This window comes from Pseudonaja textilis, chromosome 7 (assembly GCF_049901715.1).
Source record: "Pseudonaja textilis isolate UNSWEBS1 chromosome 7, rPseTex1.2, whole genome shotgun sequence".
Taxonomy (NCBI): Eukaryota; Metazoa; Chordata; class Lepidosauria; order Squamata; family Elapidae; genus Pseudonaja; species Pseudonaja textilis.
Window position 1 is genome coordinate 53,345,044 of NC_141996.1, and position 24,071 is coordinate 53,369,114.

At 42.3% G+C, this 24,071-nt stretch overlaps 1 protein-coding gene across 3 annotated transcripts in view; it reads right to left on the bottom strand.

The window, feature by feature from the left end:
- The window catches only part of TMPRSS2 (transmembrane serine protease 2), a 39,778-nt gene extending 16,958 nt beyond the window's left edge, over positions 1–22,820 (bottom strand). The window contains exons 1-2 of one of the 3 annotated variants that reach the window (XM_087937648.1): positions 22,265–22,609; positions 21,232–21,294 (exon numbers count right to left, since the gene is read on the bottom strand). The gene's annotated coding sequence lies outside the window, so the exon portion shown is untranslated. Of the gene's footprint in view, positions 1–21,231; positions 21,295–22,264; positions 22,650–22,689 lie in introns of those variants that run through there. The other 2 variants (XM_087937649.1, XM_026713656.2) reach the window with 2 other exon arrangements.
- Positions 22,821–24,071: the final 1,251 nt, after the last annotated feature.

Genomic DNA, 24,071 nt, shown 5'->3' on the forward strand with positions numbered 1-24,071 from the left:
AAAATAAAGCAACACAAGAAGCAGATGCAGCTGGTAACAATAGCAACATTATGAGCCCAAAACGCAGCCAGAGAGGTTTCTGTATGAATGTTCCTTATTGACCTGGGAGTTCTCCTCTATGTGAGTGTAAACTTCTAAACATTTAACAAGTTAAATGTAACTTAATGTTGCTTGATTTAGTTCCTTCAACTACAATTTCAAAATGACAAAACCCTATTAGTAATTAATGAAATTTGAGTATACTTTCTTGTGCATCTAAATTATTTTTATTAGTTATGTTTGCCAGCAAAATTCCCCAAGGCCAGCAATCTCCTCAAAGCAGATGCCCTGAACGTTTTAATATTCAAATAAGCAGCAGCCCAAATCTATTCTAAACCACAATTGCTGCTTTATATGATTGCTAGCCATATCTCTTCTTAAGCACCAATCAGGAGGCAGTCATTTTCTCAATATTACAAATTAGAAATACCAGCCATTGCTCCATCCTGAAATGACTAAGTTTAAAGGTTTAGATCTTGGATATTGGGGGTCCATTTTTCTTTCCAGACAAAGCTCAGGGTAAGGTAGGGGCTCTAAGGAGTGTCAGGTTTGGAAACAATAATTGCTGGAAACAATAATTGTAAACCACAATATTTTGAAATAATAACTGGAAACAGAACAGGATAATGTAATCAGTTGTAATGACGATTCAACGAAGCCAAATAAAACAAGTAAATATGGCAGTAAACCAAAGAAATGAGAGAAGATGCTGTGTACTAGTGTTGAATGCTAGGAACCTGTGGGCCGAAATGAGAGAACTGGAATGCTTGATCTTAGAAGATGGTATCAATGGAGTTGGCGTAACAGAAACCTGATGGATTAGAGAAAACCAGTGGCCATGGTTCTTTCTGGTTACAAACCTTATAGGACAGACAGGAAAGGAGGAAGTAGGAGGTCTTGTCTTCTAGCTAAGAGAGACCAGTGAATCAAGTTATCAGGTAGTAACATATAGAAAAAAATACTAGGCCTTATTGACAAATAGAACATAAATCTTCAGGCCCTGATAGCATCTCACAAGTGTTATTAACAAACTTAAAATTAAGATTGTGGATCTTTAATTCTCGACACTCTGCTTCTATACCTGAGAACTGGGAGGTAGACAATGTAACTACCAGTTTTAAGAAAAGATTCATGAGGAAACTGGTCAGTTTAATATCTGTTCTGGCGAAGACAGTAGAAACTGCTGTTAAAGATAAAAATACTAAACATTTAAAAATGAAGACCTTGCTCAAGCTTACCCAACATGGCTTAACTAAGGGAAGGTTCTGTCTAACTAATGTATTAGTTTTTTTAAAAGATGTTAATTAAACATATAAAGGTAAGCTAATAGACATTGTCTACTTAGATTCTGAAAAGGAAAAAAAAAACCTTTGATAAAGTCCCTCACTAAAGAAAGGCAATAATAAACCTAAGGGCCTTGAAATAAAAGGGCAGATTCTCATGCAGCTAAATAACTAGTAAGGAATAGGAAACATTCCTCGTAATGGTGGGATGTAACCCCCGGGTTGTGTCCTAATTCCAGTGTTTTTAATGTATTTATGAATGATCTGGAATTTTGTATGACTAGTAGAATAGTCAATACTGATGACACTTAAATTGATCAGAATGGTAAAAACAGTAAGGGATTCTGAAGACGGGATCTTTGCACATTAGGAGAGTGAACATAAAAATAGAAGATGCCACTTGACATGAGCCAGTTGTAGTGGGATCAAACTTAACAGTGATTGATGAACAAATATATCTTGGACTAATTGTAAACTGTTCAATAACACATAATTCAACCTTGGAATTTACTACAAGATGTATCAGGTTGTCTGGCTTAAAAAAATTTTTTTTTATCAATTCATGGAAGTCAAGGAGAACAAAAGGCTATCTTTTGGGAGATTAGAGGGCTTCCTTGTGTAGTTGGTTGGCCAAATAAAAGAGATTGCAGATTAGATGGGTAGAAATCTGATCTAGCAGGACACTGCTTATGGTCTTATGTAGAGCTGGTGCAGCACTGAAAACATTAGTATTCAGGGAAATGTGGCTTATTTATTTTACACTCCTATGGCAGAATATATGGTTTTGTAAGAATTATATAATTCAGCTTTGCTTGCTACAATATGTTGAAAATTAAAGAATAACTACAGAGCAACTCAGTCCCTTCAATGGTACTTGCAACCTCATAGCGCATCTAATAATCCAGAAGTTTGATTCAGACAAATACAGACATATTGAATGTTTATTCAGAAATGTTACAGTGTTCAATGGAACTTATTCAAGATAAGTATGCATAAGATTAATTTCAAATGTATCCAAGAACTGCAATAAAATTCATCTGACAAGCTTGTGCTCCTACCTCCATTTGCTCAAGACTAATTTGCTCACTGAACTCAATAACAATTCCTTCATTAATGGATTATATAATATATACTACATTACCTTTTTCTGAAAGTAAATAAAAAAGAAGCAAGATGTTTTGTAAGTCTAGAAGTCTTCCTTTCTTATATAGTAAATGAATTTTCTACACAATATTGTACACATTTCTCTCAAGTTTCTCTGAATCAGAATTCAAAGTGGTATAATAGGAGTTTCCAAGAGTCTTGTGATATCTCTATAGACCATGTCCTGCTAATTCACAAATAATGTGCATGCTGAAAACCAGATCTTTTCAGATACTTTTCTTTTGAGTCAGGCACATGTATTCAGGTCAGTAATTTACAGCTTTAACTATATAACTGGAATGTTAAGAGCATACAAGGAAGTAGAAATCAAAACCAACACAGTGAAATGATCGACACAAGCAGCACACATTTGAAGGAAAATCAAAATAACATCCTAATACAACTGTAGTGTTACTCAGGTAATTATTTTAGAGTCATGTGATGAAACTCACTGACCATAGAGATTCCAAGAGCTACTATTGCAATTAGGATAATTCCAGGTAAAGATTTATTGATCTGGTCTGTAATTTCAATACATAACATACTGCTTTTTTTCTAGTGTTCTTCAACGTATCTTTTGCCCTAAGGCACTTCTCCCCCTACCTTTTAAAAAATTATTTCTGACTCAAAGGAATATTGGAAAGGGACTCTGCCATTTACCAGCATGGTAATGCTCCAAACATTCAACAGAACGTAGCTAAATGTGACATTTTACAAGAAGCTGGCAAAGGAAAGATCAAGTCTGAAAAGAGGTTATATCCCTTGAAAGACTGTGGAGGAAAAAAGTCTTCCCCAACCTCCTTCACCCATGTCTATGGAAAAGCAGGTGGGCTTTCAATCATGTGCTATCAGCCGCATGACTCAGAACTGACAATATGTAGTCCACCCTGTATTTATTTATTTAGATTTATATTGCTGCCTATTCACACATGGCAACTCAAGGCATCTTACAACAATATAAAAACATCATATAAAAAACCAATAAAACTAATAAAAGAGAGAATCATGTAATAAATTAATAATAAAATAAAATAACCCCACCCCTGCAACACATCATATGAGCCATTTAACAGGCTCTGCGTTCCACAGGCCCGTTGGCAGAACCAGGTCTTCGGCGCATACAATCATGTGAAAAAGTACACCCTCTTTGAGTTCTATGGTTTTACATATTGGGACATAGTAAAAATCATCTGATCCTTAGCAGTTCTTCAAAGTAGATACATATAACCTCAGATGAACAACACATGAGATATTACACCATGTCATCACAACATGGAAAACCCAGGTGAAAAAGTAAGTACACGCTATGATTCAATAGCTTGTAGAACCACCTTTAGAAGCAATAATTTGAAGTAATTGTTTTCTGCATGACATTATCAGTCTCTCATATCATTGTGGAGGAATTTCTTGCTTCATTGAACAAGCAATGAACATTGCTTCAGTTCATTGAACTTTCTGGGCATTTGTTAATGCACAGCTCCTCTCTGAGGTCGTGCCACAAGATTTCAATTGGGTTGAGGTCTGGACTTTTGAGCCATTGCAACACATTCTTTTCTATTTCAGCCATTTTGCTGTAGATTTGCTGGGGTGATTGGGATGATTGTCATGTTGCATGACCCAAATCAACCAAACCTTATGTGGAAAGATGGCCTCACATTTGACTTTAGAGCAGAGGTCCCCAACCAGTGATCCGTGGAGGACCTGCTCCGGGATGACCAATGGGAAGTCCTAGAGCTCTGGATTATGGGACCGGCCAGGTAGCTTGTGGTGGGGCTGGAAATCTCTGCCGTAGAGGGAGGAACGTGCAACTTGCAACTTTGCAGGAGGTGCAAGGAGCAGCGCAGCCCTTGCTGGCTGGAACGAGGTAATGGTGCTGTTGTTGTGGCAAGGGGTGGGGTTGTGGCACAGGAGGGCCAAAGCAACGAGTGTTGGAAACCCACATAGATATATCTTCGCCTTGCTGTGGCTTCCTGTTGGCTGAATCCACCACTGGCTGATCCTGCCCCTCGCCCTCCCCTCCTACTCCCTTCTCGCCTGGCCTGAGAAGGGAGGTTTGCTCCATACTGCAGGCAGGAATGAGGATTCATCTCTTGCTGGGTCTCGTGGGCGTTTCTTCTGGCCCTTGTTGGTGCTGTGCGACTGGGAGACATGTGACTTCCACTTTGCCCCAAAACAATGGCTGGCCCAGCTGAGAGAGATATGTGTGTGTGTGTGTGTATGAGAGAGAGAGAGAGAGAGATATCAGAGAGAGAAATACAGAGAGATGAGAGAGAGAGAGAAAGATGAGAGAAAGAGACAAGAGAAATATACTGACAGATGAGAGAGATACAGAGAGAGGTGAGAGAAAGAGATGAGAGAAAGAGATACAGAGATGAGAGAAAGAGATGAGAAAGAGATATAGAGATGAGAGAGATGAGAGATAGAGAGATGAGAGAGAAAGATGAAAGAGAGAGAGATAAAAGATACAGAGATGAGAGAGAAAGATATAGAGATGAGAGAGAGAGATGAGAGAGATACAGAGAGATGAGAGAGAGATGAGAGAAAGAGAAAAAGATGAGGGAGGGAGGGAGAGAGAGAGAAAGAAAGATGAGAGATCCCAGTGTTTTGTTTTCTGTGGGAAACTGGTCCAAATGGTTCCTTAAGTGTTTAAGGCTGCAGAAACAGGAGGCCAAACTAAGTGCCAGAAGGACCCCATCCCGTCACTGGGAGTACAGGCGCTTCAGCAACTGGCGCACTGGATTCATATTAGTGGTCCACAGGATTTAAAATTATGAATTTAGTGGTCCCTGAGGTCTGAAAGGTTGGGGATCCCTACTGTATAGTACATTGGTGTGTAGAGGAATTCATGGTCAGCTTAATGACTTGCAAAGTGTTTGTGCTGATATGCTGTGTTTTGTTTTTGCCAACGTGGCACTGTGCATTATGGCCTAACATCTCCACTTTGATCTCATCTGTCCAAAGGGCAGTGTTCCAGAAGTCCTGTGATTTGTTCAGATGCAATTTTGCAAACCTAAGCCATGCTGCCATGTTCTTTTTAGAGAGAAGAAGGCTTTCTCTTGGCAAGCCTTCCAAACATCCATACTTTTTCACTCTTTTTCCAATTGTGCTGTCATGAACTTTAACATTTAACATGCTAACTGAGACCTAAAGAGTCTGAGACGTAACTCTTAGATTTTTTGTCATTTCTCTAAGCATTATACAATCTAACCTTGGGGAAAACTTGCTGGGATGTCCCTTCCTGGGAAGATTGGCAACTGTTCTCCACTTGTGAACAATCTTCCTCAATGTAGAATGAAGGACTTTTGTTTGGAAATAAGCTGGTGGTTCCCAACTTTTCCGGCTTTCTGAACTGGTGTCAGGTCCCACAGATCTCTATTGGGATGCTGCCATTCTGGTGAAAGGGGAGAGGCTTGGGGGGATTCTTTGTGCAGGGTGGGGTGTTGTGATTGGAAGGATCGGTCCTGTTGGGAGTTTTGAATCTGATGACTGTTAGATTGTGGATTGACGTCAGAACCAGGAAACGTTAATCTGAAGGACAAGCCAGTTAATTAGCACGTTGCCTTAATGGGTATAAAAGGACACAGCTGAGCTGGTGCCTTTCGCCAGGAACAAAATGACTATTTTGAATGAGGACGTTACTGCAAAGAGCTCTCTGTTTGTTTGAATTTTGAAGGGGAGTCCTAACAGTTTCTGCCAGCTGTTATCTTGTTATTTCCTTCAGTTTGATTTGATTGTGAAATGGCTGCTTTGTGTTTGTTCGTTTGAATTTCCAAGAGGAGACATAACATTATTGTTCCTGGCCCAAACAAACCATCTTTAAAGTAAGATGGATTCAAATCAACTGCAGCGTTTGGTAGAGCAGCAACAACAACAAATTAATCAGCTACTGCAAAGCAATGTGACGCTTCAGAATCAGGTAACACAATTGCTGAATTATGTTTCCAGCTTGCCAAGCCCTGCTGCTGTTCCCCCTGCCCCTCCTGTGAGGAAAAGCCTAGTATCCATGCCGGAGAAATTTTCTGGGCAAATGGACAGGTTCCCGGCATTTATGGGTCAATGCCAATTGTTTATCTCTCTGAGGCCTGAAGACTTCCCAACTGACCGGTCTAAAGTAGGATTTATGATCAGTTTATTAACCGGGCAGGCTGCTAATTGGGCTACTCCCTTGTTGGTTCAAGATAGCCCATTGTTGAATGATTTCCAGGGTTTTCTTCAACAAATGAGAGTGATGTTTGAGAACCCAATTAAGATACAAACTGTGGACAGACGGTTATGGGACATAAATCTGGGGAAACGTTCCCTGCAGGAATACGTTGCAGAATTTCGTTTGCTGTGTATGGACTCCAACTGGAACGAACCGGCTCATATGGCTGCATTCCAGAAAGGCTTGTCTGATGCCATCAAAGATGAGCTGGTCCATGCAGAGAGGGCTTTAACTTTGGATGCACTGATAGTTCAGTGCTTACGGATTGAAGCCCGTTTACAACAGCGCGGAAGCAGACGGCCCGTTGTGGAACCACCTTCTCTTTTTTGTTCACAAGCTACAGTTAAGACAGAGGAGCCGATGGAGTTGGGAGCACTCCGCCCTCGTTTAACGGCGCGAGAACGTTCGAGAAGGTTTCAGGAAGGCTTGTGCCTTTATTGCGGGGGTCGGGGACATTTTGTTAATTCCTGCAAACAGAGAGGGACCCGCAGATCTGTACCCGAAACCACTCTTGGCTCGTCAGGAAAACAGGGTAGACCTGATCTCAAGGAAACCCTAGGTCGGACACATTTCACATCCCCACCTCAAATTGCTGAAGTAAATCCTGACCCTCCTCGGCATTTACTTTTGGACACTCGAATTTTTCTACAGTCACAGAAGGAGGGAATTCCCGCTGTTGCATTGGTGGACTCAGGGGCTACAACCAGCTTTATGGACCGAGCTTTTGCTACGCACTATGGGATCCCATTGGTTGCTGTACATCCACCCATTAAGGTGGAAACCATGGATGGGTGTGAGCTCAAGTCTGGGCCCATTCGTTTCGCCACCCAGCCAGTGCGTATGATCATTGGGGATCATGAGGAGGTGATAAGTTTTTATATCACCTCGAACCTTCATCTCCCTTTGGTGCTCGGAATGTCCTGGTTGCGTTTGCACAATCCGTTGGTGGCTTGGTCGCAGAACGGTATTTCTTTTCCAAGTCTCCAATGTGTAGACCACCTGAGACAATTGGAACGAGCGATGCCTCCATTGGCTGTGGGAGACAGAGTGGGGTTGTCAACGAAACATCGTCAAGTTAATCATCAGACTCGGGGGAAGGGCCCTGCGGTGGGGGAATAGTGTTGTGATTGGAAGGATCGGTCCTGTTGGGAGTTTTGAATCTGATGACTGTTAGATCGTGGATTGACGTCAGAACCAGGAAACGTTAATCTGAAGGACAAGCCAGTTAATTAGCACGTTGCCTTAATGGGTATAAAAGGACACAGCTGAGCTGGTGCCTTTCGCCAGGAACAAAATGACTATTTTGAATGAGGACGTTACTGCAAAGAGCTCTCTGTTTGTTTGAATTTTGAAGGGGAGTCCTAACAGTTTCTGCCAGCTGTTATCTTGTTATTTCCTTCAGTTTGATTTGATTGTGAAACGGCTGCTTTGTGTTTGTTCGTTTGAATTTCCAAGAGGAGACATAACAGTGGGGGATATGAATGTGCCGAAGGTCATCTTAGGGAGGGGGAACGGAATGTGCTTTGAGCCATCTACTTTATCTTTACTGGAGAAAGAGAAACCAAAGTGCTTGGGGAGTTGACAGTTATCACCTTCTCTATCCAAGATTCTCAAAACATCTTCACATCTTGGGATTGGCTTGATGTTGAACTAGACGTTGGGAGGGGCATTGCTTGTAGCGGTTTAACCTAACACTTTGAGCAGGAAACTTCAGATCCTACCTACATTTCCTTTGTTATCACTGTCTTTCAATAAAAATTGTTTTTGAAATGATAATCATTTCAAGAGTTCTGCTTTCTTGAGAAGACTAGCAAAGCAGGACCTTACATTAGGCAGGATCTCCAAATTGGTCAACCCAGAGAGGCTCCAGCCCTACCATGATGACAGTGCCTACAATGTCAGCCCAGGGCAGCAACCATTAGGAAGCTGAATGCTGGGGGGAGGGCTCCACCAAAACCCAGCACAAGGAGAGCCTCAGTGCATAGTCTGAGGAGGAAATCACCTCAAGCAAAACTGCAGTGGTCCATCAGCATGGGGAAGAAGTAGGACTGGGAATTCAGAGCCAAGAAAATCACCTTTACCCAGGACAGTCGGCATCATGGATCGAAGCACGAGCTGGAAACCCTCTATGATGACTATAAGATGGAGGAAGCCCCAGCTCAATCTGACCACCTCATGAAGCAAGCCATGAGCCTCATGAGAGAAGCCCTTGAGTTCAAAGTGACACTGCTTGTGCAGTGGTTGAGAACGCAGCGTGAGAGGTGTCTGCAGAAGAAAGAGGGGTGTCCCCAATGGCGGGGACATCTGCGAATGCTGCAGGGACCATGGGAGACCCGGCTGTCACCCCAGCGAACCCAACGGAGAGGGGTCCCACTCAGGGGCATAGCTTGTGGACTGGCAGAAGGGGGCTTCCCCATCTGGACCAAAAAGCACCCCCCCAGGCATCAAGTTTGGCAGAGACCCCCAATAGTTGGGATTTTTTCTAATGCGTGTGTTCACATACATGCAGGAGTATGGGAGGGATCTCCCTACTGAAGGGGCACAAGTCAGAGTTGTGACCTAGCCCTGGAAGGAGCTGCAGCACAATGGATGGTGACCCTCCATAATGCAGATTCCCCCAAGCTCTGAAAATTCAACTCCTTTATGACGGCCTTGAGTCAGATGTTTGAAGACCCCCTTGCCACTAGCAAAGCCAGAGACTGCATAAGAAATGTGAAGCATGGCTACCAGCTGGTAGGTGGATAACATGGAATTCTGAGAACTGACATGCCGTGTGGATTGGCCGGAAGAGATACTGGTGAGCTGATTTAAGGATGGGCTCAATGATGACCTTTACAATGTCTGTGTCACCCAAGAAGCCCTGGCTTGCCTGCACTACTGGTATATTCTAGCTGAGGAAGCCGAGATTGATCAAGCCCGAAACCAGTACCACACAAGCCGCACCTGGAGAAATTCTCTGCCAGAAAGAAAGAGGGAAACATCCAAGCCCTATTCAACACACACCTCGTATTCAACCGCCTGCTTCAAGTATGAAAAGGAAGGTCACTGGTCTATGGAATGCCATCGAAGACCCCAACCCAAAAGGGGGAGAAGTCATCTGGGGGGAGGTCAACAAAACCACCACAACATTCCAGAGAACCACTCTCAAGAGTTACAAGGTTGTAGAGTTCCCAGCCATGCCTCAACTGGAGCTGGGAACTCTGACCCCACCAGCTGATGGTCCGCACCAGTTGGACAGCAACTATGATTAACCTCTGGTAAGTGGGACAATCAAACCCACCCCCCTCACCATCCCCATAGAACTGCTGACCTCAGTCTTGGGGAAGCAAGTAAAACTAACAGCCTATTGGTCTCAGGATGCACCCACTGCCTGGTCAGCCCAACACTAGTGGGAGAACTGGGAATCTGCCTCAGGCAGCTTTAAAACCCTGTATCTTCCTGCCAGCTTGATGGGTCCATGGCAGGAGCAACCCCGGCCACATTTGCTACTAAACTTTTGCAACTTACTACAGAAGACCACTCCAAGACTATTGCTTTTATAGTGACCCCTGTTATGGAATGGCCCCTGGTTCTGGGACTAACTTGGCTAAGAAAGTGGAACCTGGGGTGGACTGGACTAAGGGGACTTTCTACAAGGGGGAAATCCCAAAAGGAGAGGAATGGGGGGCAGGAGGCATCCAAAGGAAATGGCTGCTGCTTCCCATGTGAGTTGATGCAGGGCATCCCCCAGGAGTATTGGGACCTAGCAGATGTGTTCAGTTGAGGTTTTCTGGAATGCTGATATTGGGCTCAGATAAACTTCCCCCTCACCAGGCCACAGACTGTGCCACTGAGATCCTCCTGGATGCCAAACTGTCAAAACCAAAACTCTACTCCATGATTAACTGCATGCATTCATAGATAAGAACTTAAAAGCATGGATTCATCCAACCTGCTAGACCTAAAGTTGCCACTCTGGTCATGTTCCGAGAGAAGTACAGCTCACTGTGCTTATGTGTTGATTATAGAAATTTGAATGCTTTGTGGGTGGAGAATCTGTACCCCCTTCCCTGATGAAAGACATGCTAGCTCACCTCTCAAAGGGGAGGATTTTTTGTAAATTGGATTTGAATCAGGGAGGGGGATAAGTGGAAAAACTGCTTTCAATTGCCCATTGGGGTGTTTCCAATTCAATGTGTTGCCCTTTGGACCCCAAGTGGCCCCTGCAGTGTTTATCCAGCATGAAGACCTGAACAAAGGTGTTCTGGTGTATCTTGTGACATATTAATCTATACCAAAACAAAGGCTGAGCATGTAAAGTTTGTACAGGAGGTCCTAAAAAAACTCAGGGCTTCCAAGCTCTATGCCAAATGTGTGAATTCCATCAAGACAGAATTGATTACCTGGGTTACTGAATCTCCCACCGAGGGACAGAAATGGACTCTCGAAAAATGAGAGCAGTTTTGGAGTGGGAGGCCCCTCGAAGCTGGAAACAGCTACAGAGCTTTCTAAGGTTTACTAACTTTTACCAGCAGGTCATCCCCTCCTTCGCTCAGATCCCCCTCCTGATCACCAACTTGCTAAAGACCAAGGGGTGGATAAGCCCAAACCTGGCCAATTCTTAAAGTGGACCATGGAATTCCAAGCTGAAAAGGTTGTTCTCAGTTGTGCCAGTGCTTAAACACCCAGACCCAGAGAAACACTTTGTGATCCAGGCCGATGCCAGTGATGTGGCAGTGGGGGCAGTCCTGCTTCAAGAAAATGAGAAGGGGAAATTATGGCCATGTGCCTACACCTAACAGAAGCTAACAGAAACAGAACAGAGGTGGGCGGTATGGGAAAAGGAGGCTTTTTGCAGTCAGATGGTCCCTTTTAACCTGGAGGAATTTTTGGGAGGGAAATAAAATACCTTTCCAAATGTGGAATGATCACAAGAATTTAGAAGCCCTCAGTGAGAATTGTTTGCACAATATTGGAAAAATGAGGGTATACCTACAGATGAACATATAATTAGAAAAATACTAGACTGTGTGGAGATGGATAGATTGACAATACTAAAAGAGAAGGAAAAAACACAATATTTTTTAACATGGGATATGTTTTATCAATAAAAGGGATAGAAATTAAAGCATAAAAGGTTACTTAAATATATATATATAAATGAAGTTATTTTTTATTATTAAGAAGTAAATTGTGGTATTTTAATTATGGATGTTATTATAATTATTACTTTTACTACTAGTTGATAAATATTTTGTATGAACAAATTGATCCAGACAACACACTGTTTATTAATCACTTACATATTTTAAAGAAGAAAAATGTATAAATAAATTTTTTTAAAAAAAGAATTTAGAGGCCCTGAAAACCTCCAGAAATATGTCCCCTAAGTAAGTGTGTTAGGCACAATACTTCCAGTGGTTCAATTTCACCCTGCAATACTTGCCAGGCAGGAGCAATTTCCTAGCAGACACCCTATCCAGGCTCCCACAGTATAATAGTGTTAAAGCAGAAATAGTAAAGCCCAGGCTGTCAGCTTCACAATTAGCAACCACCCCAAGGTCACAAGGAAAGAGGGACCTCAACCCACTGGACAATACCACCACTCTGACATTTAAGCAAGTCCTAGAGAAGGATGAGTGGTATCTTGCCCATAAGAGTACCTGCACAATAAGAGATGAGCTCCCCTGGGTAGGGAATAAACTATAAATGTGAAAGACTAAAAATCATGCAAGCTTGCCATGACTCCAAACTAACAGGTGACTTGAAAACATTGCACTTGTTAAAAAGGCAATTTTGGTGGCCCTGCTTAAAGAAGGACGTAGAGAGTACGTAGCCAGCTGCCCCACTTGTCAAGAGACGGCAAGGAAAAACACCTGGCCTTTTACAGCTGGTTGCAGACCCTTCAGTACCATGGAGAGAGATCTCCATGGATTTCATTGTAGAACTGCCTGAGAGGTCTGGGAACTCTGTAATTTGAGTCGTTACGGACCTGTTCTCAAAGCAGGTCCATTTCATACCATGTTAGAAGATTCCCACGGCAAAAGCCCTCACAAAGCTATTTTTGGTGCATATATATTGCTAACATGGTGCCTCACAATGTATTATATCAGATCAAGGAGTCAAATTTACATCTAAATTCTGGAAGGCCTTTCTGGACCTTTTTGGAACTGAACAGGGACTTAGTTCTAGTCACCATCCGTAGACAAATGGGGCCACAGAACAAGTTAAGAGCCATGGTGGTGCTGTGGTTAGAATGCAGGCTACTTCTACTGATCACTGGATGCCAGTAATTTGGCAGTTCGAGTCTCACCAGCTCAAGGTTGACTCAGCTGTCCATTCTTCCTAGTCAGTAAAATGAGGGCCCAGATTGTTGTGAGCAATATGCTGACTCTGTAAACGGCTTAGAGAGGACTGTAAAGCTCTGTGAAGCAGTATATAAGTCTAAATACTATTGCTATTTGGTTGTCCTGCCCCCATTGGAGCCTAAACCTGCAGAGGAGGATGAGCCAGAACTGGAGCCAATGGAGATCGAGGGGGCAGATTCATTGGCTTTGGAGGAAAATGGGGAAGAGCAGACCCAGTCATGCCAGGAGATGGTTTGTAGGTAGGGAGGAAGGGGAGAAGAATTACCAAGATGCTACACAATGAACAAGAGATACAGAACTCAGACGATGAGCAAGGACCATCCTCTCCTGATCCTCAAGCACGGAAAGTGGAGAGAAGGCAAGAACAGTGCAGACTGAACTGGCTACTTGGGAGGAGAGCACCCTGTCCCTCTTCACAAGGCACACCTGGGGACTCAGACTTAAGGAGAAGCTGTAGGGAGGGACATTTGTTGGGAACAAATGCTGAATTCCTGGAATGTTGAGTGCCAACATTCACAGCATTGGCCTGAACTATTTGCAGCCAGAGGCTGTTTGAGGTGTGTGTGTGTGTGTGTGTGCGTGTGTATGTGTGTGTGTGTGTGTGTGTGATCATTTTACTCTGGGACTTGCCAGAAACAGGGGAAATTTGGAGCAATAAAGGGGTGATTTGAACTGCCAGCTGCCTGTGTTATCTCTGTGCCATGCCCCAGATCATCACAACAGTTCTGGAGCAATATCTCTGAAGTTTCATAAATTATCAACAAGACAACTGGACCAACCTCTTGCCATTTGCTGAGGTTGCATATAATAACGCAGTTCACACCAGTACAGATTCCACACCTTTTCGGGTGGCTACAGGGCAGGAATTTAATGCAATGCTAGAACTACCCACAAGTGAACCAACAATCCCCTCCTTAAAAGCGTGGATCAATCAATTGAAAACTACCTGGCCTGTGGTACATAAGGCATTAGATGAAGCCAGAGCAGCTTACAAAGTGCAAGCAGACAAAAAAAAGGTGGAACCAAAACCTATTAAATTAGGAGACAAACTCTACCTTTCCACCAGCTTCTTACAGTCCCTACAGCCTTCAAAGAAGCTGGGACCAAGATTTGTGGGACCTTTCCCCATCACACGGATCATAAATGGAGTGAAAATGGAACTGCGATTGCCAAAATCACTGAAACAAGTCCACCCTATTTTCCATTGCAGTCTATTAAAACCAGAGGTCACCTCCACATTGAGACCCACAGCCTCCCTCTCATCACAACCAACCATGGTAGACAGTGAAGAACCCTTTGAGTTAAAACACATATTAGATTCTAGAAAATACCATGGGGCCACTCAATAACTAGTAACTTGGAAACATCTCCCATCGTCACAAAGTGAGTGGATACATAAGAAACATATAAGGGCCCCAAACTTCTGCAGAAATTCCACTGGTTATATCTTGAAAAACATAATTAACCCGATTTGTTGTTATCTCTCCCCTTTGTTATTTTCTCTGACTTCCAGGTGGATTTCTCCTTTTTCTAAAGGGGCAGCATGTCAGGTCCCATAGATCTCTATTGGGATGCTGCCATTCTGGTGAGAAGGGGGAGACTTGGGGGCGGGATTCTTTGTGCAGGGTTTCATTTGCTTTGCTTTGCTTTGCTTTGCTTTGATGTACCTTATGGGAAATAGGGAGGGTGGAAGGAATGTGCCTTGGGTCATCTTAGGGAGGGGGAAAGGAATGAACTTTGAGCCATCTACTTTATCTCTACTGGAGAAAGCGAAACCAAAGCGCTTGGGGAGCTGACAGTTATCACCTTCTCTATCCAAGATTCTCAAAAAAATCTTTGCATCTCGGGATTGGCTTGATGTTGGACTGGACATCGGGAGGGGCTTTGCTTCTAGCAGTTTAACTTAATGCTTTGATTGGGAAATTTCAGATCCTGCCTATATTTCTTTTGCTATCACTGTCTTTCAATAAAAGTTCCTTTTGGAATGATAATCATTTCAAGAATTCTGCTTTCTTGGGAAGACTGATGAGGCAGGACCTTACAACTGGTGGTGGTGACGGGGAAAGCGGGGATGGTTCCACACAAGCAGCAGGCCATTTGCACAAGTGGCAGGTGTGCATTCCAAAGGACCCAGTCCAGAACAGGCCCCAGCCCAGGAGTTGGAGACCTGGACTTAACAGCCCTTTTCAGACTGATGACTTAAACCGATGTTGGCAAACCTATGCCACGCGTGCCGGAAGTGGCACACAGAGCCATTTCCCCCGGCATGCGAGAGGTCGCCCAGAAGAGCCCCACTGCCACCTGACAGCTGATTGTCAGGTATCTGGTGCGCATGCGCAGAGGCGATCATGCACACATGCACAGACACATAGCATGTGAGGGAGACATGCACACATGCACATAGATGCATGGCATGTGAGGGGGGAATTGCACGCACATGCAGATGCATGGTGCGTGAGGGATCGCGTGCACAAGCGCAGACATGTAGCGCACAACAGGGAATCGTGCACACATGCGCAGATGTGTGGCATGTGAGGGGGTCGCACGTGCATGCGTAGGAGGTGTGGGGGGGCAGCAGGCATTGCCTTCTAGGTGTTGGCACATGAGTGAGCGTAAGTGAGCATGTGTGCAATTATCGGCATGGGAAAAAGGTTAGCCACCACTGACTTAGACTAACTTTATTGTAACGCTGAATATACACTAATCGGCATACATTAAAATGAAATTTTGTTGCATACAGCTCTCAAATACCCTCCATCTCCAATATACACCACATAAACATGACAAAATAAACAAGTAAATACAAAATTATGCATATATCCACATATATTATATGACACAGAGAAACAACACAGTCTAGTTCGGATGTATACATGTACATGGCGAGAAAAATGAATCTTGCGAGTTTGCCAGATGGATGGCATAGGGAACAAAGCTGTTACCGAATCTAGTAGTCCTGCTAGAAATATTTTGAAACCTTCTCCCAGAGGGTAGCAACAGAAACAGACCTTGAAGTGGGTGTGCGAAGTCTCTAACAATGTTTTGAACTCTAAGCACATATAAGCAGTATCCTGAATGACAGGAAGCGACCTTCCTATAATCTTCTCGGCTGTCCTTACCACTCTCTGTATGGACTTTCTCTCTGGGGCACTGTAGCCACCAAACCAAACAGTGATGCAGTTTCTTAAAACGCTCTCAATTGTGCCTCTGTAAAAGGTGGCCAGGACAGAAGGAGAAAGTTGTACTCTCCTCATCTGATGCAGGAAATGCAGAGGCTGGTTTGCACGCTTCAGTAAGGATGACGCATGGAGAGACCGGTTCAGATTGTTAGTTATCTGCACCCACAGATCCTTAATACTGTTTACCACCTCTACAGATGACCAATGACAATTGCTTCTTTAAGATCATTGCTGATGTCTGTACATTTTGGCATTGTCTTAACACACACACTTCAAGGCCAGAGATGCAACGTATTATTTTGATACACACAAAACATAGAGGTTTCCTACAGAGAAAAGCTGCTCTGCAATTTTTCTTAGATTTGATTAAATGATGATTATGAGCAAACACATATTTTGAGCTGAATGCTAACAACAGATATCATGCTGTAACGGATTCTATTTGGGCAGAGGAGGCCATAACACATAATGAGAAATCCCTTTTATAACACTAATTACAGTAATGCTATCCTAAGCCTTAGACTATAGCATTGAACGCTATTTTTGAAGAATTTCTGACATCTCAACACTACCTCTTATTTATCTGACAGTGTTATATCATAAATTATTCAAATGGGTCAAACTGTTTTCAGCCCTTCCAGTAGATCAAGACAAGAAGCAAACACAAGGATTACAGGAATCCTCATCTATTGTTGTAGGATGCAATAACAGTATCTTGAAAACCTATCCGAATTTCTCTCTGCTCATTTGCTCCTGACTGAACTGTGCTTTTGCTTCTCTCAATGGTTCATCTATCTATTTCTCAAAGTTATCCCTAAATTTCTTTAATATTAACCACATATTTCATTTGGCCATGGGGACCAATTTAAATTGGACTACACAGGCTCCTGTACCATAGTGAAATGCATACATTCCTCCTAAAAAAAAACCATATAGAAATCGTTTTCACATTTTAAAATAGCTTTCCATATTCAATATCCAAATATATGATTTGAACCAAGAGGTACGATGCCTCTTCCAAGTTTAGGCTCAGGGTAAATGAAAAGGGGAAAGCAATATTTCACTAGCCCAGAACGGCTTTCATTGTGTTTCACTTTGTTTCAAGAGGTGAAACTCCTGCATCTTTTCTCTTTTACTGCTTAAAAAAAAAATCATGTTTAGGATTAAAAATTGTGCCATACGACAGAGCAAACTGCTGTCTTCCAGTGCAAGTATACTTCAATCAGATTTGTTTAATCTTTGAAGATTTTTGTGAGAAGACAAAAAATGAAAAAGAAAATCCCAATTTATAGGACATTATTTGAAAGCACAAAAGATCAAGATTGTTTAAAGTAAAAAAGAAAGTGTACAAAGTTGGTTTACTTGACAGGGTAATCTGGTAATCCTTTTGGACTTTTGGTGATCAGGACTGAAACAAGGCTTCACAAATTTGTTTATACATAATGGGATATGGGAAGAAGAGATTACTTACTGTATTTCATTGTATTTTAAGAGAAAGTGTTAAACTACTACAATAGTATTTGTGAGGAAGGGAGAAATTATTTCTTTATATATTTATTTTCTTTTTCCTTATATTTTTTATTCTGCATTTTGTTTCTTTTCTTTTTATTCTTTTACTTTTCACTTTATATTTGTTTTTGTTTTTTTAAAATGTAACTGCAATTTTTACTAAAGTTACTATTAGCATAGTATCAAATGAGTTGAGTAACTTTTGGATTTAGTGTTTGCTTAAGTCAGTCCTGGCTTGTTGGGATGCATATCTTGAGCCAATAATCTGGGAAGTCATATACAGTTCATCTTTGTAATACTGGGGGAGAAGTTTGAACCCTTTCATCAGGATCAAACAAGAAAATGTAAATAGTTGCAGATGCTTTGAGCATTGTTCTTTGTCAGAGTTCAGAACTTCCCTTATGCCAAGCTGTTTTGTAGCCCACTGTCAGCATCATTAAAAATGCATTTGCTCTTTGCATACCTTAAAGGTACTTGAAAAGGTATGTCCCTGTCCATTCCTAGCCCCACACACACATGTGCAAGTCTAGAGATACACAGAAGTCAAGAGCCTTTGTTTGCTAATACATCCACTTAATTAGAAGTTTCTTATATTTTATGTTAAGGTTACACAAAAGAATTAAATTGCCTATAAAACTACCATGCTAAATAGTTTTTAAACTATTATTTATTTTTTGAGCTGTAATTCTAGTTGCAAAGTTAGGAAGAAAAGTTGCCTATTTTAGTATTACATTATAGGATACTTTTGAACACTACCCCAGAGAAACAGAAAAGTTGTATGTTTGGAAAAAGTGCTATCTATATGTATTTGATATTATATGTAAACAATTTATAATCAGACCATTGGCCAGTGCCTTTTTTGGGGGGTGGGGGGGTGGGGAGGAAAGTCAGTAGATATATTTCTAACGAAGGAATGTCCAAAGATGATCATAAATATGGAAACATCCTAAACAAAAGGGATGAGTTACGTTCTAAAAAAAAAAAAGCAGTGAATTGCATTCTGACTTGGTTTTGAGTCATTCACCTGCCAGCATGCACATAAGGCCTGTTAATACTCCCCTTTTACTTTATTCAGACATTTGGATTGAGGAAAACAATACTATGCAACCTACACTTTTCTTTACTTCCTTTTCCTGGCAGTTAGTAACTTCTGACTAGACCAAACACAATATATTTTTCCGCATAAGCAACGAACATGTGCTAGTCAATTGGACAAGCAGCTGAATCTGGCTTCAGCGCTGGCAGTGGACTTGTCTTGCTATAGCCAACCACAGTAGTTTAACTGCATGAACAGTATACATTATATAAGCTCTGGTGTTGCTGCCCGGGAATTGCTGCTCTACACACTCATCTCACTCAGCCTAACATCAGAATCCAACATATTCCAGTTTTTACAGCCTTTTCTTATAGCACAGTTTCCCCCCCTAGTACCAAGTAGATTCTAGGGACATAGAAACAAGATGCTTTCATGTTCCAATGTTTCCTAGAATGGGCCAATTTGAATAACTCGGGGAGGCAAGAGCAGTGGGTAACATTTGAACATTTTCAGGACAAGATATTCTTCTGGAAACACAAACCACCATTCTTGGAGCAGATGGATTAGCCTCTTCTATCTTCTTGCACATTCCTAATGAGTATATACTACTGTATATAATTTAACTATGTTTACTTAGCAATAGGCTACTCCCGTGTAAAGTGCACATTAGATCATGCCTCAGGTGTCAGTTAAGACTGACACTTGAAATTTAATTTTATGTATACCTACACTGAAACATGTCCACTCTGAAATTCGCTTTTCGCTTTATCCGTATAAATAATATTGGCAGACATATTTATCGCAAATATAAATGTTTACAGGGCAATGTTTTTGTTTTTATATTTTTTAGCTTTTAAAAAACAATGTAAAACAATGTAAAATACCACAGTTAGGTTCTCTTTGAACTTATACACAGTGATTTTTGTACTCGTACACATTCTGTACGCACCTAGAGACTGATAAAGCATACTCAGATAACATGGCAAATTTATATGGGACTTTTTCCTCCTTCGTCAGTATATCAACTGCCTTCATAATGACCTGCACTCATATTCCCTTTGCCTCTTTCCTTGAAAAAGGAAAGACAGATCATCTGATCTTTAAGATGTCTTAAGAAAAGAGCTACTTCACCATAGTCAAAAATGATCTGGTAATCCATCTTCTGACCAACACATTTTTAAAAGCCCAAGCTTCTGTAAACAACTGCTCACAATTATAGCTGTTGATGAAGTTTAGACCTTTCAAGAAAAAAATGTTTGTTGGCAGCCATACTGTCAGGCTCCTTCTGATTTCTGATCATTCAGAACCAGTTTTAAGAAGGGTACATTGCGGACAGGATAGGAAAATGCAAATAGCTTCTTTCCATTTATCTATAGAGTTAACTCCAGCAGATTGGAATCTTTTTTCACAGCAGACAAAGCCTGAAGCCAGTTCAGTCTTAACAATTATCTCCAAAGGGAGATAAGATAAAAGTGGTTGCTTATCTCAGATACAAGATCTTTCAATCAGCATACATTTGATAGTTGTTCCCCTTAAACTAGCATTACATAACAGGCATTGGGAAAGACTTCACATACCAATGTCACTTTAAAGTAAACCAAGTAAAATACATGGCCCTTATGGGAATGGTGGGAAGTGGGGAAAGTACTATTTATTATATTTGATAAGTACTGTATGGACACAATAGTGCAGTCACAGTCTGTTGCTCAGCAGTATATTTAGAAGATTCTGGAACAAGCACAGAAACGCAAATGGAAATCCCAACTTACTTAGAAATGGCAAGTTGGGATTTTTATTTTCTAAAATTAATGAAGGTTCCCTAACCTTTTCACCCAGGCAAGCTTAAATGGCAGGTCTTTATCAAATGTAGCTGGCTTCTGAAGTATGATACTGCTAAGGAAGTACCACATTCACAACAAAAGAGCAATAAAGTAGAAAGAGAACCAGAAAGATATAAATCACTCTCTAGTTCTAACAACCAAGAAGCAGTTGTCCACATTCAGGGGAATTTCAAGCACATATCAACAAGCAATGGTATATTCTTCAAACATTACATATATCTATGCAAAACTACATTTTCACAAACTCACTGGGCTCTTATTTCCAAGCATTTTTGAAAAGTACTACCAGTAGTAAGAGGAAGGTGGATGACCTTAGCAGAGACTTCCCTTTTGATTTTTCTATTGACCAGAATAAAGACACTTTCTTTGAGCAAGCTGATTAATGAAGTTGGACCAAATACTAAAATACAGCCTGAAAAACCTCCAAAACTTGGTTTCAATATACAATTCAGCCCTGAGAATAATTCCCACTTCCACAAATCAGGGAGGATTTTTTTCCCCACCGCATCCAAGATTCGGATATTTTAAGTAATTTTAAAATTGGTCCACATATAAGAATGAAAAATTACAATTTATATTATGAATATTCCTGTCTTCAGACTCTGTTCATATGCATATAAATTCAATCAGTATTTGTATTGAAAACCTACCTTTTTTGTGGCTCAAAGATCATTGTTTAAAATCAGTAGTTTCAATCCGTGTCCCACCGCTGGCTGGGTCATAAAATTAATTTAAATACAAATAATTTGTAGAATCAAACTTACACAACTTTTTGAAGGAATTATGGTTAGAAAACAAATATGCTAGCGCCAGCAGAGTCCAGTTCACTGGCTAGGATTAAGGGGAACCAAGGCTCTATGCTCCCAAAGAACCTGGATTCATCTTTAGCTAGTCACTAGCTAAGTTTGCAGGAAATAGGCAGAGCCAAAAAAGATGTAAGCACATTTTTAGCCTGGTATGCTGTGGAAAGTAAATCTCTGTGGCTAGTGTACTGTTTAAGGGATCACCAGTACACTGCTCTAAATGCCCCAAAAGAAGACAGAGATCATCGTCCCACAGGTGAAGATACTGAATAATGGAAACTACTAAGGAAGTTCACATTTGAACAGATTAGTCCAGCTCACTTCCTCTATCCTATAGTGGGGAATACCACCGCACACTTTCAGCTCTTGCCAAACAAGTATTGTGTATTATATACAAGGCTGGTTCCAAATCATTCAAAGAAAAACAGCAGGTGCCTTGGGATAGAGAGAAGAGAGAGAAGGGCTCGGATAATTTTAATTACAAGGTTAAAAAAAACAAAAACCCGACACTAGCATCCTCCACCTTAAATGAAGTAAATCAGAAAACGACCCGTGCTTATCTTCATCCCAGCCACTTCATTTCTCTTGGCAAGGCAACTGCAGTCTTGGAAAGAAGCGAACGATTAGACAAAGCAGTGGCTTTCCTTTATAAAAAGAGTAGTTTGCGGGCTGAAAATGTGCGTGTCCCGAAGACAACAAAAAGCGAGGCCAGCGACTGGACCGCCTTGGCATCCCCACCTAGGAAAGGGAAAGCCGGAAAGGGGGATGAAAGCCCCGCGGGAAGGAAGAGAAAAGCGCTCAGACCCAAGCCCGCCATCACCCCTCTCTCTCTCTCCAGCCAAGCAGGCCCTCTTTTTCCCAAAGCGAGCCCAAGGTTTACCTAAGAACAAGGGATGCGCGGCGCGGAGCCTTAGATGCGCGTCTCCAACCTTCCCTGTCGCTCACTTTCAGCCGGGCGCCGGCAGATGCGCACGCCCTCCTTCCTTCCAGGGGGGAGCGAATGCTCTACCCGGGCGCCACCCGCCCCGAATAGCGCCCTTTCCGGAGGTGCGAGGAAACGCCGCGCAAGTCGCCGGCGAGTGGAACCAGAGAGCGCCAGGTTGTTCCGCGACGGCTTTGGGAGCGCTTGTGTTGCGGCTGTGCAAAAGGCCTTCCCCTTTAACGCTTCATACTGCCAGGCAGGCCCAACCTGCTACTATTCACCTTTAGAAAAAAGGGGAGAAGTGCCGGGAACGCAGCGCTCGCTGGGCAGATTCAGAGGACTCGGGGGCGGAGCTTCAAACTGCAATCCAACGCACGCCTTACCTGGAAGTAAACTCCGTTAAAGATAGGTAGGCAGGCAGGGCTTACTTCTGAGTAAACATACCAAACATCGTGCCGGAACTAGCTACTTCGCGACTTGCTTTCCAGTAAGCGTAGTTTCTGCTATGGACTATGGAATCTGAAGCAGGAACAGCAGCTTCTTAAATCATTTTATCGCCTTTGTTAATCAGCCGACTAGTGCAGAAATGCCGGTGGCCCTTGACTTACAATTCGTTTACTGATCGTTCAAGGTTACAACGGCACTGGAAAAAGTGACTTATGGCCGTTTTTCATTCTTTCGTCCGTATGGTCACATGATCAAAATTCAGACGCTTGGCAACTGGTTCATATTTATGACAGTTGCAGTGTCCTGAGGTCATGTGAACACCTTTTGCGACCTTCTGACAAGCAAAGTCAAGGGGGAATCCAGAATCACTTAACAAATGCAATGATTCACTTAACAACGGTGGCAATTGTAAAATGGGGCAAACTCATTTAACCGTTTCCCCTAGCAACATAAATGTTGGGCTCTATGGTGGTCCTAACTCAAACCACAAAGCTAATTTTTAAGGTGCTTTGTGGAAGTCCACAAGCTCTAACTGACATTGAGTTTTTCTAACTTTATGAGTGGCAGAGAAAAATTTTTCAGAAGCTGAAAAAGTCAAAAATGCTGGGGAACCTTCAGCTGTTAACTCTGCCTGTTGCACAGTTGATCAAAATCAAGATTTTCTTCCCTTAGATAGAAATCCTAATTGTGTTTGCCAAACATTGAGGTGCAGCACATACACAGGATCTTTCTTTGTAAAGAAGCTGTCTTCCCCACAATACCCTAAACCAGGGGTTGCCAAGCTTTTGGACCTCAGGGACCACCAAACTCCATTTTAAATCCCGCGGACCACTAATATGAATTTTGACTGATGGTGGTTTGCTGATGTTGGTGGGAAAGTCAGTCCCATATTCCAGAGCTGTAGTAGTCATAGGACTGGCCCTTTGGTCATCCTGGAGCAGCTCCTCCAGTCCATGGCAGGCTGGTGTACCCGGGTGGAGGAGCAGCTGCTCTGGGATGAGGGCCAGTCCTGTGACTACTGCAGCTCTGGAATATGGGACCAACTTTCCCACCAATGTCAGCAAGCCACCCCGGGGCGGATTTCCCTCCCCCACCGTTGGTCTTATCTTCCAGTTCCAGCTCGTATGGCTCTACTCAAGGTAAGGTTTGCGCTTGGCCGAAGGGTGGGGGCAGGCCATGTAGGCGGCACAGCCTTGTGTTCCCGCACAGCCTGGATTGATTGCTTTGGGGGGAATGCTTTGGAGAAAATTTTATCTGCGGACCACCAAAATGTTCTTGCGGACCACCAGTAGTCCCCGGCCCACTGGTTGGTGACCAC